We start from the raw sequence: 17221 nt of genomic DNA, 5'->3' as shown, positions 1-17221 counted from the left end.
CAGAGGGTTCCAGTGGAGCTAAGTCTGCAGACAGTATTGTGTTAATAGTAGATAATCAATCACAAATGAGATAACACATTCCACGTGTGGGGCGAGTGTGACACCAGATTATTTGTATTAATACCCTTGTGGGATATTTTCAAGTTACTACTTTTGAATATACACTCTGGGATAACTTGACTAATATAATAAAAGCTCCATAAGATATCAGATGTACCAATCTAATTCTTAATATAAACCTAACCAGCCATTAAAACACATTTTTTTCCACATTACATTCTCCATTACCCATATAAAAGAAATCATAACAAATGTTCATTCTAAAACGAAGTTAGTGTTTAGTTAGAAAATGAAACATAAGGAAAAGGGGAGGGGTCTTCTGATTTTCAAGGGATCAGAACCTGTAATGTTCGTAAGGATGGTAATATTATTTTACCTCATTTTTAGTGGTTTCACTGGTTAAGGGATCATAAAATTTGGTTCAATGTAGCTGTGGTCAGGTGAGATGAAGGATCGCCATGAATGTGCAGTTAATCACTTGCCAATATCATGGAAACGACCATTAAAAATGTAACAGCACAACCTAACTAATGTTTTAAAATTTATTAGTATTTATTAATTTATACGCCGCTTTTTGAGAAATATTGTTCACAGAGGGGCATCCATTTTTTTACAAACATTGCAATATATAAAATAAGAAAAAGCAACACATTCTGTAAATTAATCTAATGAATAAAAGAGCAGGGCAGCTTTTCAAATCCAAGGACCCACAGTGTAAAATCCTCACTATGCACTCACTACCCACTAAAAGCTACAGAAAAGAGATTGTTATTATTTATTGAATTTATATACCGCACTATACCCGGAGGTCTCAGGGCGGTTCACAGAACAAAATCAAAATATAAAACCACAGAATATATAATCAAAATAAAAGTAACAACCCAATACCCCCACTACAGTTTAAAAGGGCATAGGATGTCTATCAAATCAACCAGAGGCCTGGTTAAAAAGGAATGTTTGATCTTCAAAGTTCTCATACACATCACAATGGATGAGTCCTGCAGGGTCCCCAGAGGCACAGAGTTCCACAACTGTGGGGCACATATGTGCCATATTTTTCTCTGCTATTCTTGCTAAGTTAACACATTAGAATAGGGATGGAAGCCCTCTGGCCTTCCAGATGTTCTCAGACTCCAGCTCCCATCAGTCCAAGTCAACATTGGCAGCAATTAGGGATGATGTGACTGGCAGTCTGGGAACATCTAGAGGGTGACAGGCTTCCCACCTGTTTCTGAGCATTGTAAAACGTTTTGGAACCCTTTTTAAGGACCAAAAAGTGATTTGGAAATGCTCTTGTGAACACACAAAATGAAAACAAAACAGGAAATGCAGCAACATCTGGAAGGCCAAGCTTCTTCATCCTTGCATTGCACGATTGTTCTGGGAATTCTTTTATCACAGGACACCAATTTCCTTCCTTCCTTCCTTCCTTTGAACAAGTCCAAGGAATGACTTTTACTATCTTTTTTGCTTGACATCATCAATGCAGTAGAAGTCTGTGAGTGACCAAAATTGCCTGATTCACCTGAAGGCTGATTCACAAGATAGCCCACAAAGTAGCAAGACCTCACTTAATTCAGCCCATCCTTCATATTAGGACACTTGGGACTACCATAAGCTCTTCTTCTTCCTGACCAGAGTTGTGCTTGCACTCTCTATACTCCTTCCTCATTTGCTCACCCTCATCCAGTGCCCCAATAGAAGGCCCTCCAAGTTTTATGGTCCTTCAGTCTTCTATAAATGAGGCAGAGATATCTCATTGGATATAATTCAGCCACCAACTAAGCGTTCATTGAAATATGCCAGGGAAGCAATGGGTGGATAATGTTAGTGGAAGAGTTGAAAGAGGAAGATCAGAGGTCAAGATCACCACTAATACATTTTCTAGAGTCTACCTTCAGTAGTGTGTAGTACAGTCTTAAACCTGTTTATTCATGAGTTAGTATTCATAGGCTGGATCCTGTAGAGCAGTGGCTTTCAACCAGTGTGCTGTAGCACCCTGGGGCACCTTGAATGATGGTTAGGGGTGCCATGGGCAACATTGCCCTCTGTCCCTCTTTCCTTCCCTCCCTCTTCCGATGCCCTCTTGCGTCTCTGCCTCCCAAAGGCTTGCACAGCTGTTCCCCACCCAGTATTTCCCAGCTTCTGCCTTCTGAACTATGCCCCTCTGCAAACCACTGTTCCAAATCTATACTGTCCTCCCGCTCCTGGGAAGATTCAGGATCAGGGGGTGGGGGTGGGGGTGGCTCCCACCATTCTTCCTCAGTGCAGCCCTCCTCAGCGCAGTCCCTGACAAGGGATGCTCCTCTGAGCATGAGCAAGCTCTGATTCCAACCTTTGAATTCAGCGGGACTCCCGTGTGTTTGGGAGTACTGTTTTACATTGCAATCCTGCGGTCACTTACAGGGGAGTAAAAGCTCTATGCAACTCTGTGGGCCTTACTTCCTTAGATATGTGTTTCGAAAGTATGTCTTCATTCTTCCTTGGCCTCAGTTCTCCCTGAATACATTTCCCGTACTTGCACATAACCAGAGTTTATGTTAATCCTGAGCTATCATCCCCCAGCCTTATATTTTTTATATTAAAAAAAGGGTGTAGTGATCAGTATCCATCATCTTTCCAACTGCCTTGTCACTACATCAATTAATACAATTGAGCAAAAAATGTCACAGGCCCGGCGGAAAAGCCTTTCCGCAGCCTTTCAGGGGGAAGTTTAGTTCCAGCTTTTTCGCCTTGCATTAGCTCCTGTCATCCACAAAACAACAGAACCCAGTGGTGTCAATTATATTTGATTGACTGAGTAAAGCACACACACAAATAAGCGAAAACAATGGACACAAAAATCTATATATGACTCCCCTTGTCAGCGCGAATGCTTGTCTTCTCCATTTTCATGCTGCACGGTGTCCTGCTGCTATGGGCTTAAATGCTTCCTTCAGCCCCCAAACTATCACCAATTAAGTTAGCAGGGTCTTCAGAGGTGTCAAACGACTCCCTGGGCAATTGGCTGTAACTGCTGTTCAATAAATGAGGTCTAATTTATCAGTTTAACTTCACTTTTAAAAACCTAATGTCTCACGGTACCATGTGCTATTTGCCCAGAAAGTGAAGGGATGCCTGCCATGGCGTGTTTTGAAAGTTAGAAGAAGCTCTTGTTAACAGCGCTACATTTTTTTGGTCTGTCACGCCTTTTCTCCTCTTGTTGAACGATGGATCTGAATAAAATATACTCATGCAGCTCATAGTTATACATCATTGGGTCCTACAGAAGCCTTCAGGCAGAAAGCGGATAAATAAAAAACAAATGTGAATTACTGCAGGCTTGTGCTGTCTTTGGAGCACATGATTTTAATGGCACTGGGCTGGAGCAGTGTTTGTTTGTGTGTTTGCGTGTGGATATTTGCATCGAGATTTAGCCTAAACTCTGTTATCAGTGCCATCAGTCCATGCATTGTATATGCTAAATAAAATTGTGGAAGTCCTGAACTTTTGCCTGGGTGGAATGAAAGACCAGATGCAGCCTAATGAGCTGGTGCTTGATTCAGACAAGACAAACAGTGTGATGGTCATCAGACAAACTAAACTGGATTGAGAGTATAGCCTGTTCTGGAGAGGAACCAGACGAATAGCCTGGCACTGCTTTTGGACCCAGCATTGGTCCTGGAGGGCCAAGTGTGGCCAGGAATGCTTTTGCCCAGCTTGGACTATTCTACCTGCCACACCACTTCCTGGAGAAGGCAGATCTGACCACTATGAGCCATGCCTTATCATATAGACTACTGCGGTGCACGCTCTGTGTGGCTGCCCTTGAGCAGCAAACTGGTGCACAATGTGGCAGCCAGAGTGTTTTCTGATGTGTGCTTTTCTCCTCTTTGTTGAGGCCAAACAAAACACCGATCACAGGAAGATTCCTTATGTGGAGTCAGATCATTGATTCATCTTGCTCACCATTGTCTATACTGATGGACAATGGCTCTCCAGGGTTGCAGGTAGGAGTGTTTTGCTCCAGCCCTACCTGGATATGCTGGGGTTAGAATAAAAAAATACTGAATTCCAAGGGGTGGCGGTTGGTGGGACAGGAGGGTAAGTCTACAGGTGAATATTAATTTCATCATCATCATCATTATGTGAATTTGTATACCAGCCTTTACCCATGGAGCTCAGGGTGGTTCACATAGTGCAATATTTACAATTCTTATCACATTGATGAAAAGACTCATCTGATCAACAATATGATAACAATAGTTTACAAGAATTCTGTTTACACTTCATGGTTCGACAGTACAAGTGATATACATAACTGGATGTAATGACAAAAAGTTCAGTGAAGTACAATTGTCACCATCTCACATAGTTCAACCATTATGAGAGATGGCCAAATCTTTTGATTTTGGCTACTTTCAGTTTCTTCTCCCCCCCCCCCCCAAAAAAAGATTCAGTTCACCACATTTCTGAATCCGTTTACAATTTTGTAAAAAGAGACCCTGAAAATTTGTCAGAATGTTTTGTTTTGTTTTGCAAACAATGTTATCCAATATGCATTTGCGTAAGTTATTGTCACTAACTGATTAATTTTCATGCACACTTTCACCTAATATAAACATTTTTGTATAGATTTATTGATTGGAAAGAACTGCATTGCAATATTCAGAGAAGTGTGAATTTCACAAGAAACCTGTGTCTTGGCTGATGCTTTCTCAGAAATTGCAAATTAAGTAGGTTTGCACTAAAAAGTTACCTGCATCAAATTTCTCCCCCATTCCTATTATTTTCTTCACCTGCTTTTCTGTTCTCTCTACTTTTCCTTGTTCTTAAAACATTTTATTTATTTGATCTGCCTTTGATTCCCCACCCCCCCTTTCTTCAATCCTTCCTCTCCTTTTCTGGGCTTTAAGACCTTTAATTCTTGACTGCATTCCCTCTCCTTTCAATCGGAAAACAACTTTAACAATTAATAATTACCTTCAATAACTAAACCAATCCAGCTGCATTCGTGATTTCACTTTGGCCTACATCTTTGAACAAACCCACACTCTATTTAAATTATTTGAAGAACACACTTCTTACCCATCTGCCACGTTGATGTGCTGGGATTCCAAAGTCCCTCTTAATGTGTGCACATGCATCTTAAAATACCAGTGGAAAGAAGCAGTAGATGATTTTTCATAAAACCTTTTGGGCCCTTTGTCCTGTTGTGGGCTACTGCCCCCTACAGCCCTGAAACAAGCTTGCTTATTCAAAAGCAAAGCTCATTTCCTTCCTCTGAATTTCAGCGTACTTTTCTGCTTGCAGAGAAAACCAGAACTCTTGGCGCTCTTCCAAACCTTTCTCCACCTACTTTGATCCTATAAATGAGCAGGGATTTCCCCCTCCCCTTCAACATAGATTGCCCTTCTTTAGCCCTCTATAGAACAAACACTGGAGTCCTTTAAGTCTAACACAGCAATTTCTGCACTGGGACTGAGCCAGAAATGGAGCTAATCTCAGTCCATTACTCTGCTAATGCTTATCTTGACCTTAGGACTATTTCAAATACTCTGAGAAGTCATTAGCACTTATGGGCATCAGTGCTTTCTCATTCCCACATTCTTCTATTAATTGTTCTTCCAATTCAAGTGAGGAACTGCAGGTACAAAATATTTCTGCAGTAGGCATTAGTGAGTAAATGAAAAAAAGAGAGAAAGAAATAAAGACTATGGAGGCATGCATTTAGCATAAAGCGAAAGCCGGGGGTGGGGGGGAACACATGTCAGGTTAAAAACATCACAACAGAACAAGGTGAAATAAAGCAGAATACATGAGTGGAATGCGTAAGCAAACACACCAGAAAAACACTCCAGCAATATAAAACAGACGAATTTAATTTGCATGAGGATAATGACTGTCTTCTCTGATTTAGGAAATAGCACAAGCCATGGAATAAATGATGGTCTTTTATTATTTAGGAAAAGGCACAAGTGGTCATTCATTTTCCCTGACAGAATGCACTCCAAATGGGATGGGCTAATACAAATGCATATTACAGGGCTTCCTCTATTTATTTTTTATAAAGATTTATAGACTGCTCTTCATACCAAATGCCAGGGTGGTATACCACATGCTCCACAAACACAGAGAGCATAAAACATCATTAAAGCAATACAGAATAATCATAAAAATAACTGGCGCATCTAAAAATGTTTAAGTAGCTGAATAGGTCTGTTGGAATAAAAAAGTCTATAACAGATGCCTGAAAATTAGCAGCAAGGATACCTCTCTGCTCTGCTGGAAGAATGCTCTACGTCATGTGACCGGCAACAATAAATGCCCAACTTTTTGTGGAGGCTGCTCAGGCCTCTGTAACATGGGGTTACAGTGATTGGGCTGGAATATATGGACACTGGCAGGCCCAAGTTGTTCAGGGCTTTGTTATGTCAATGTAGCCTTGACCGTAGATTGTACAGTCACTCCAGATTCAGGTGCTATGGAGCAAGAGATGCGTGTCATAGAATAATAGAATCATAGGGCTGGAAGGGACCCCAAGGGCAATCTAGTCCAACCCCCTGCAGTGCAGGATCTCAGCTCAAGCATCCATGACAACCTCTGCTTAAAAACCTCCAAGGAAGGAGAGCCCACAACCTCCCAAGGGAGACCGTTCCACTGTTGAACAGCTCTTACTGTTAGAAGGTTCTTCTTGATGTTTAGTCGGAATCTCATTCTTTGTAGCATGAAGCCATTGGTTCAAAGTCCTGCCCTCCAGAGCAGGAGAAAACTAGCTCGCTCTACTAGAATCACAAAATGTGTGCTTCAAAATCAATTGCTTCAGATCAGTTAGAAGCAATGAGAAACTTTCTATGTTTAATAGGAGGACATTCTTACCAGAGGGCAAAGACCACCAAGAAGCTGCATCCCCCAGGGAGAACATCATGGCAAGAGGAAGACCAATCTGGATCCATCTATCAACCATCTTCCATGTAACAGCCCTTGAGATATTTGAAGACGGCTATCATATCTCCTGTCAGTGTCCTCTTTTCTAGGCTAAACATACCCAGCTCCCTCAACCGATCCTTATAAGGCTCGGTTTCTAAGACCCCTGATCGTCTTGGTTGCCCTCCTTTGCACACGTTCCAGCTTGATATCCAAAAGGATTGAACTTTGGCACTGCAACCAACTGAGCACAACCAACTAAGCTCTGGAACTTCTAATCCCTTGCAATGCTAATAAAGATAAATATATAAAGAACCCACCCACACGGTAAAGGTAAAGGGACCCCTGACCATTAGGTCCAGTCGTGGCCAACTCTGGGGTTGCGGCGCTCATCTCATTTTATTGGCCAAGGCAGCCGGCGTACAGCTTCCGGGTCATGTGGCCAGCATGACTAAGCCGCTTCTGGCAAACCAGAGCAGCTCACGGAAATACCGTTTACCTTCCCGCCGGAGCGGTACCTATTTATCTACTTGCACTTTGACATGCTTTCAATCTGCTAGGTTGGCAGGAGCAGGGACCGAGCAATGGGAGCTCACCCTGTTGCAGGGATTCGAACCACCTACCTTCTGATCTGCAAGTCCTAGGCTCTGTGGTTTAACCCACAGCGCCACCCACGTCCCTCCACCCACATGATGCTGGCACAAATCCCCACACTAACACTATGCAATACCCCCACCTGCCCCTCTTTCTTTCCCCTTTCTTTCCCTTCAACTGCAAGAAGTCTGGGACATTTCACAAACTCTGAAAAAGACTCTATGAACTGAAAGTGGAGATCCTTCATTAGCAGGGTGGTTGTAACATTCACGATGTGTTAAATACAGGCAACGTATTTATAATTAAGATTTGAAAATTACAGAGGAAAAATGATATGCAAGATGATGAATGATTGAATTTGGAAGCCAGGGCGAGGGGGAGGAAGTCAAACAAGATGCATTTGGTGTATAATTGAATGTAAAATTAAAAAAAAAAATCTTGGAAAAGAAAAATATTTTTAAAAAAGAAAAAACGAAATTGGAGATCCTTGTTTATTTGTTCATTTCATAACACAAGAAAATCTTCATTAAAAATGAATTTTTAAAAAACAATAGCGATGTGCAGAAATAAGGTGTCAGAGTTGGAAATTAGGCTGGAGGGAAGCAAGTAACTTGTATCTGATCCCAGTTCCTTGCTGTCCTTCTTTAATCTGGGAGTGTAACTTCTTCCTTTCAACCATCTGCTTAATCCCAGGAAATGTCTGAGATCCAGATAAACTTCATTTTGTCTTAAGTATAGACTGGTCCTAAAGTAGAACCATTTTTTTTTTTACTTGTTCAACAATGTTATGAGATAGACAAATAGTTGTGACATTAAAGAATCATCCCAACTGGAAAACCAGAAAAATGACTATGTAACAAGACCATTAAATCCAATACCTTTTATTCTATGTAGCACACCAATACAAAATATAACAGCATAAAAATGTCACAGGACAATCAAAACACAATATGTCAATATGATGGAAATATGAAGAGGGGAAAACCAAACTTATGGCAGCGTCCTAATTGGTAAAAATCACAATCCACCGGCAATGATCCTTCTGTGCTGCTGGCAAAGTCCAATCAAAGAGTAAATTGATTCAAATGCTTAGACACAGACTGTAGATACAACAAATGGGTATAAGGCTCCCAGAGCTGAGAGATTTACTGTTTATTTGGGATTTAAGCATTTGCAGAAAGATTCTGCCTCAAAAACAGTAGCTCTAAACTCTCAATACAATGTAAAGCATGGAATGCTGTTGGCTAAATAAACAGGCCATATACCTGTAAAACAAACTGTATATAAGAGAATATTTGCAAATATGGAGAAAGGCTAACTCATAATTATTAGGTAGTTCAGATATAGTATTACTGGCTAGCAAATCCATAGCTGGCTTGTTAAACCAGTTTATTGACCAGAATCTTAAATCACATTCAGACAATATCTTAAGGTTCTGGTAGGTGAACCACCATTAAACCACAGTTCCACGTTTTCATATACAACAGGAAACTGCAGTTTACGTTTACCAGGATTGGTGCACAGAAGCTGGCATGAGAATGGAGGAGACAATGGCAAATGTACAGGCCTGATGCATGTTCCCAGTTTGCTAAACTATATTTTAATTATCCACAAGTTAATAACCCACGGCTTGGCATTATGTGCAAATTCGGCCAAAGTAATTTGAGTAGCACTCCTTCTCTCTCTTTTTTTTTTTAATAAATTTTTTATTGGTTTTTCCACACATAATACAAAACAATACAACACAATACATAGACATACAAACATATAAACACGTATACTTTCTTAACCTTTCTTTTCTTGAACCTTCTTTCAGCGACTTCCCCATACCTCCCCTTTCTGCATCCCTGTTATCAATTTTTTCAGCATCCCCTAATTTCAATATAACACTTTCTTTAGATCTTATTTCTCATATCCAATTGTTAATCGCTGCAATTCTATTTTACCTTACCCAAAACATTTTAGCATTCATTAATTTTACAACAGTTCTTAAGATAGATTTTAAATTTCTTCCAATCTTCTTCCACCGTCTCTTTCCCTTGGTCTCGGATTCTGCCGGTCATCTCCGCCAGTCCCATGTAGTCTATTACCTTGGTCTGCCATTCTTCCAGTGTGGGTAGTTCTTGTGTCTTCCAATACTTTGCTAACAGTACTCTTGCTGCTGTTGTAGCGTACATAAAAAACGTCCTATCTTTCCTTGACACCAATTGGCCTGCCATGCCCAGGAGAAAGGCTTCTGGTTTCTTCACGAATGTGCATTTAAGCACCTTTTTCATTTCATTATAAATCATTTCCCAGAATACCTTAATCCTTGGGCACGTCCACCAAAGGTGGTAGAAAGTACCTTCAGTTTCCTTACATTTCCAGCATTTATTACTGGGCATATGATAAATTTTTGCAAGCTTGACTGGGGTCATGTACCACCTATAAATCATTTTCATGATGTTCTCTCTCAAGGCATTACATGCCGTGAACTTTATGCCGGTGGTCCATAACTGTTCCCAGTCAGCAAACATAATGTTGTGACCAATGTCTTGTGCCCATTTAATCATAGCTGATTTAACCGTCTCGTCCTGTGTATTCCATTTCAACAGCAAGCTATACATTCTTGATAAATTCTTAGTATTGGGTTCCAATAACTCTGTTTCTAGTTTTGACTTCTCCACCTGGAAGCCAATTTTCCTGTCCTGTTTGAAAACTTCATTTATCTGATAATAATGAAGCCAATCTCTTACTTTTGACTTCAATTTCTCATAGCTCTGCAGTTTCACTTTTCCCTCCTCCTGTTCTACGATTTCCCAGTACTTTGGCCATTTGGATTCCATATTAAGTTTTTTCACTTCCTTAGCTTCCATTGGTGACAACCACCTAGGGGTTTTGTTTTCCAACAAATCTTTGTATCGAATCCAAACATTATACAATGCTTTCCTAACCATGTGATTCTTAAAGCCTTGATGAATTTTTACCTTGTCATACCATATATATGCATGCCAGCCAAATCTGTTGTTAAACCCTTCCAAGTCCAAAATGTCTGTGTTTTCAAGAAGCAGCCAACTTTTCAGCCAGCAAAACGCCGCTGATTCATAATACAGCTTTAAGTCCGGCAGGGCAAACCCCCCTCTTTCTTTTGCGTCAGTTAATATCTTAAATTTTATTCTGGGCTTTTTGCCCTGCCAGACAAATCTAGATATATCTTTTTGCCACCTCTTGAAACAATCCATTTTGTCTAAAATCTGCAATGTTTGAAACAAAAGCAACATTCTAGGCAGGACATTCATCTTAATAACATTCATCTTAATAACAGCAATTCGGCCTAACAAGGAAAGTCTCAAATTTGACCATACTTCTAGATCTTTCTTAATTTCTGACCAGCATTTCTCATAGTGAGTAGCACTCCTTCTCAGTCCTGCCTTGTTTGTGTCAGCTGTGATCAGTAAGTTAGTCAAGAGAGGATGCTACTAAGTGAAAGGTATTATTTAGAGAAGGGGTCAGACTGGATGGTTTTCTGGTCCATAAGAGCCTTCTAAATCTATGATCATGGAACCGGAGGGCTATAAGTTTCTTCCTATACTAAAACAGGGAATCTTTGAATTGTTACTCTTCCCAGGGGTAAAAAAAGTCCGGCTGCATTTGTTACTTTGTGTAGCGTGTAGTTCAAATCCTAGCTAGGGTTTCATGGAGTGGTAGGACCATTGCTGTATCTCTGACCTACCAAGTGTCCCTGTTTTTCAGGGACAGTCCTGGATTTACAGAAGCTGTCATGGTTTCTGATTTGATCCCAGAACGTCCCACTTTTCCTTAGGGCGTCCCTATTTTCATCAGAGAAATGTTGGAGGGTATGGTAGACTGTCCCTATTTTCATTGGAGAAATATTGTAGGGTAGGGAGTTATGTGACCCCCGAGCCAAGGGGGTAAGCAACTATACAACCTTTAGAAGACAACTGAAGGCAGCGCTGAATAGGGAAGTTTTTAAATGTTTAACGTTTCATTATGTTTTTGTATACTATATGTAGGAAGCTGCTCAGAGTGACTGGGGCAACCCAGTCTGATGGGTGGGGTATAAAATCAACATCAACATCATCAGCTGCAGCATGGAATAAAGGTAAAGGGACCCCTGACCATTAGGTCCAGTCGTGACCGACTCTGGGGTTGCGGCGCTCATCTCGCTTTATTGGCCGAGGGAGCCGGCGTACAGCTTCTGGGTCATGTGGCCAGCATGACTAAGCCGCTTCTGGCGAAACGGAGCAGCACACGGAAACGCCGTTTACCTTCCCGCCGGAGCGGTACCTATTTATCTACTTGCACTTTGACGTGCTTTCGAACTGCTGGTTGGCAGGATGGAATAGGACATGCCTATTTTCACTGGAGAATGACCGCTCCCCACATGCCTTTTGCATGGTCGCGTGCAGCCCCCCAGATCTCAGTGCATCCTCCCCAGGCTGGATACGTGGAGGTCTCCACCTACCTCAACCAATCGCCCAATCCTGCCTGGGGAGGCGTTGCCAGGGGATTGGCCAGGTAAAGGGAGGGACCACCCTGACCACACAACAGAAGGTGAATCTTACCTGCGAAGCGTCCGTTGGCTCCAGAGCTAATAGTCTATCTACCTAAATGGGGGGGGGGTTTGAAGCGGTGACCCACGCCCCCTTGTGGTGGTGATCCCAGGGTTCCCCGTTAAAGGGGTCTTGAGGGGAGGCATTGGCCATATGCCAAGAGGTTGTCATTGCTCTCCCCTCCAACGGCAGTGAAACGGGGAGCAGACTCTCTGCTTGAACATACGTTCTCCAGAGCCAGCCCAATCCCCACACATTCTGGATAACCCTGAAGTCTCCCAGATCCCTGGCTGGGGACTGGAAAGGATAAATGCCCAATGCCTGAGCCAAGGTCTCCCTACATCTGAAATTTAATAAAGTTGTGGCCAATTGTAATCCCATAGCATGTTGTCTTGAGTCATTATTCCGCTTGTGGGTCGCCTGGGGTTGGGGAGACTCCGCCTGTCCACGCAAATATTGGAGGGGTATGGTATCTGCAGTCCTGCCATTTATGTTAGCTGGGGCAGAAGATGGGGACAATGACATGCTGTCCCAGCCTAGAGCTACCACAATGGTCAGGCCCAGATTGGGCCCTATCCCATCATGTGAAGAAAGTGGGGTTGGCTTCTAATGCAGCAAATTCTGGGCTAACTGAGGACTTCCGTGTCCCCCAGAATGCCTTCCACCTGGAGGTTTCATGGACAGAATAGGGAGCTCCATGCCAGCAAAGTGCCACCAGATTCACTCCATAGGCAAAAGTTGGCAGTGACATATCTCCATCCAACCCAAGCTTCCCTCCAGGCTTGCACAAAGTGGGGTTGGGGGTGGGTGGGTTAGACTGCAGTGTTGTGCTGTAATCCTATACCCACTTACCTAAGAGGAAGCCCTGGGAATGAATCACACATTTTAATTTGCCCTTCACTGAATGCTCTGCTAAGCTTCATGGAAAATCACAAATTGCAGCATTTATTTCATCCCCCAGCATACCTCAGTAAATAGAAGAATGATCACCTATAATGGAGCTGAACTACTGTATGCACTGAACACAGATCAGGAGGGAGTAAATGCCAGGAATGTTTTAATTGCAAAAGAGAGGTTTTTTTGTAATCATTTCCCAACTGCAGATTCTGCAGATGCTTTTTTACTAATGTTGTCCAGTTCCTATAGCTTGTGCACAAAACATGAATGCTTCTGAGGGTTTATATGGATATTTATGCTCAAAATGTTCTTACGCATTCCGCTGGGTTTTTCAGCATAACATCTCCCCAGTCCCAGAGGTTTTTCCTTATGAGGGAGTCTTTGCTAAATGGTTCTGCATGAAGAACCAACCTATGGGATCTTAATTTAGTTATTGTGATAGCACTACACCCTTTCATATCTTTAAAAAAAATATGAATGAAATTTATGCATTCTATCTTTTGTATATAACATCTAAATGAGAAAGAGAACGGGGAATATTTGTAGGCTTACTAGCAAAAGTCTTATCTGAGGGAGCTGAAATACCAATCAATGGCTCATTGCGTTTTGTGTTTTTATGTATTAAAAAAAAATTCAAAGTGAATGCTTTAATCTCCAATGCCTTTAGGGAAGGGGGAAAAAATGAAATCTTTGTCTCCCAGTCCATAGTGTGGAGAAATAAATTAGTATAATGATTTATGTTTACGGTTTTAGTCAATTCTGATAGAGATTATAGAGACAAAATGACAAACTGCCTTTGCAGTAAACTTAAATCATGTCAGCCAATCTTTAGTTTTTCCTTACTCTAATTGCTCCTCCTGTTCATTTATCTTCCTAGGCAATCTTTAGAAGAAATACTAGTTCAATCAGTGCATGTGCAAACCACCAGAGATAAAAAGTTTAGCCTAATTTGTCTCACTAAATTGTAATGCCTCTAGTAAACAAATCGTAGCTTGAAAAGGACCCAGAAAATCTAAATGAAGGGAGGGAAAAAGATACAAAACGTTTTGCCCTCTATTGCAGGACACTTATTTTTTAAAAAGTGAATTTTGCACTAAATTTTCTTGCTGTAATGATACAACAATTTGATATTCCAGGAGAGTAGCATGGCGTGTTATATCACTTGCAAAATGAGAGCACCGTATTCATTCTGGTTAAGAACAGCTAAATACTATAGATTAACAGTGCAATCCTAAACAGGGGTTGTATTCAGTGCTGCATGTGCAGAAGTTCACTCACACGATGGGACTTCTCCTTCCCAGGCACCCTCAAAATCTGATCCAGAAGGTGTGGTTCTGGGGTCTGCAGTGGGGAGGAGAGGAAAAGTCAGTTCCACTGCACAAGTCACAAGTAGAAGACTGCTGTGTGAACAGAATGGCAAAACAGCAGCATTGGATTCAACCCTATGTGTACTTGCAAATAAGTTCTATTGAATTCAGTGGGGATTAAAGGACCCCTGACAGTTAAGTCCAGTCACGAACGACTCTGGGGTTGCGGCACTCATCTCGCTTTACTGGCCGAGGGGGCTGATGTTTGTCCGCAGACAGTTTTTCTGGGTCATGTGGCCAGCATGACTAAGCCACGTCTGGCGAACCAGAGCAGTGCAAGGAAACGCCGTTTACCTCCCGCCAGAGCGGTACCTATTTATCTACTTGCACTTTGACGTGCTTTCAAACTGCTAGGTTGGCAGGAGCAGGGACAGAGCAAGGGGAGCTCACCCTGTTGTGGGGATTTGAACCGCCGACCTTCCGATCGGCAAGCCCTAGGCTCAGTGGTTTAGACCACAGCACCACCCGTGTCAGTGGGGATTAGCCCCAAGTAAAATGGGTTACAATAATATATAATATTTTTTTTATTTGATTTTTAAAAGCGTAAACATACAACTAAAGACAAATTCAAAATCCAGATATTGTGATTGCTCTAAATCTCCTAACTTCCCCCCAATCCGTTCCATGGGTCCTAATGGTAATATTTACAACTGCATATCAATACTATCCAAGTTTTATCCTTCCAAATTATCCATAATTTCCTTTAATTTACAAGTGTGGTTAAAACCCTGCTAATGTTTTAACCTGCTTACAATGTTCTTGTAAATAGATTGTAAACTTTCCCCATTCTTTTTTAAAGTTCTTGTCCTCTTGATTTCTAATGTTCCCATTTAATTTCGCCATTTCAGCATAGTCCATCAACTTGGTTTGCCATTCTTCTCTGGTCGAGGTTATTTCTTCCTTCCATCTCAATAATATATAATATTATTATCTGGGCTATCTAGTAATGGTACCCAACTCCTGTTCACTTCAATGGGGCTTTGGTGGGCTTTTGATTAAAATCTACGTATGTTACAGAATAGCAATTCTTGGTGGAGTGCTTCTTTCAGAAAATATAGAACGAAGGATAAAGGGGGTTGGGCTGGATTACCTTTGGCTTCCCCTCCCACCCTATGATTCTATGGAAATTTACAGAGCACAGAGAGCATTCCAGAGAAAGACATACTTAAGGTTGTATCCTGTGTACAGATTTGTCAGGCAGTGGGCTCCATTAAATCCAGTGGAAATTATTTCTCAGCAAAGATAGGTGTGCATTACACAGATGCTGCTACACCATGTTTCTGATCTGTAATTGTCATCTAGGATTTGAAGGTACAGTCATACCTTGGTTCTCGAACAGAAAGCGACTCCCGGAACCATTTGAAAACCAAGGTGTGGCTTCCGATTGGCTACAGGAGCATCTTGCAGCCAATTGGAAGCCACGGAAGCCATGCCAGACATTCACTTTCTGAAAACCAGAACACTCACTTCTGGGTTTCGATCATTCAGGAGCCGATTTGTTTGGGAGCCAAGGCATTTGAGATCCAAGTTATGACTGTAGTATATTCCTCCTGCCCTTCCCCTTCCATGAACCTTTTTCAGCCAGTGGCTGCTTCCGTTTTCTTGAAAAAGAAGCACACACTTAAGAGTGTCTTGCTGTCATTTTAAGATTGTAACATAGGTTTAGTTCTTGGATGACAATTAGAGGAGCTCTTTGCCAAATGCATATGCAGAGAGCAGAAAATATGCTTTCTTTGTAATTAAGAAATTAGAGAGGGGAGATAAAAGTGTGAGCATCCCCACTCCTGAACGACAGGCACATAACTCACGCCAGGTGCCGGAATTCTTATCACTTGCTCATTATGCACATCTATCATGGTCATTCATCTACTTATCAGGTCTGCATGATGGCTCAAACATCAAAAGGAACCAATGGCCGCAAGACCTCTCAGAAGGAATGACTTTGTGGCTGACCTTTTGAAAGGTTTCAGAATGCAACTATGCTCCTTCGGTCGTCCTGCGCATGATTAAAATGATACAAATTAAAGACAGCAGCAGAATGTGGAAAGGAACCAGGGTCAGATCCACAGCATACATTTGAAGGACATGCAACACACATTTAAAGCATGTGATGTCCCTCACACAATCATGGGAATTGTAGTTTGTTCCTTAAAGAGCTATGCATTCCCAGCACCCTTAACAAACTACATTGCTGCTGCTGGTCCCCATTGATTTCAGAAGTCTTAGAAGTCGAATGCAAAACTCACCACGGTTCATTCTGATGACTTATAATCAGTGCCAGAGCTTAAGCCTAGAACATGTAATTCCACAATTCTGATGTGCTTTGAGCAAGGCACTCTTTCTGGGTTCACTGCAAACTGAAAATGGCAGCACTTGGGACGTCCTTTGCCAATCTTGGGGGCCTGGCTAACGCTTCTGTTAAGTTGTGGGTGAACATATCAGACGACACAGCGATTCTTCAAACAGCTCTTGTTTATTCACAGGCCAGAAAAGAACTGAACTGAAGGGTTCAGCCAGCCTGCTTATATAGAGCTCCACTACAACGCAACAGTAGCCACTTTCTGTAACTATCCAATCACTGAATGTCACTTTCAATCCCTTATTTGCATATGTGGACCTGAGTGAAAACTATCTACAGTATCCCCCTGCTGGCTCAGGGTGAGAATTTCAGTACATAACACCCCTCCCCCCCCCCGAGATAAGGCGTTGGTTACAATCGTAATGGTTCAGCACTACACGTAATGGTTCAATTAGGCACAAAAGCATATCAGTTACATTTCACATACTTCCATTAGACCGACAGTGTTACATGCGGCTGTGTAGCTGAGTCTAGGAGAAATACAT

At 41.8% G+C, this 17221-nt stretch overlaps 1 long non-coding RNA gene across 1 annotated transcript in view; it reads left to right on the top strand.

Annotated features, from left to right (window-relative positions):
- The window catches only part of LOC310745078, a 40249-nt gene extending 33194 nt beyond the window's left edge, over positions 1–7055 (top strand). The window contains exon 5 of the long non-coding RNA XR_014539903.1: positions 6905–7055. This is a non-coding gene — a long non-coding RNA (uncharacterized lncRNA). The remainder of the gene's footprint in view (positions 1–6904) is intronic.
- The last annotated feature ends 10166 nt before the right edge of the window (positions 7056–17221 follow it).

Source organism: Podarcis filfolensis, assembly GCF_964270895.1.
Source record: "Podarcis filfolensis genome assembly, chromosome: 11".
NCBI classification, from domain to species: domain Eukaryota; kingdom Metazoa; phylum Chordata; class Lepidosauria; order Squamata; family Lacertidae; genus Podarcis; species Podarcis filfolensis.
Note: the sequence above shows the minus strand (reverse complement) of the source record. Positions and strands in the feature narration are given on the sequence as shown.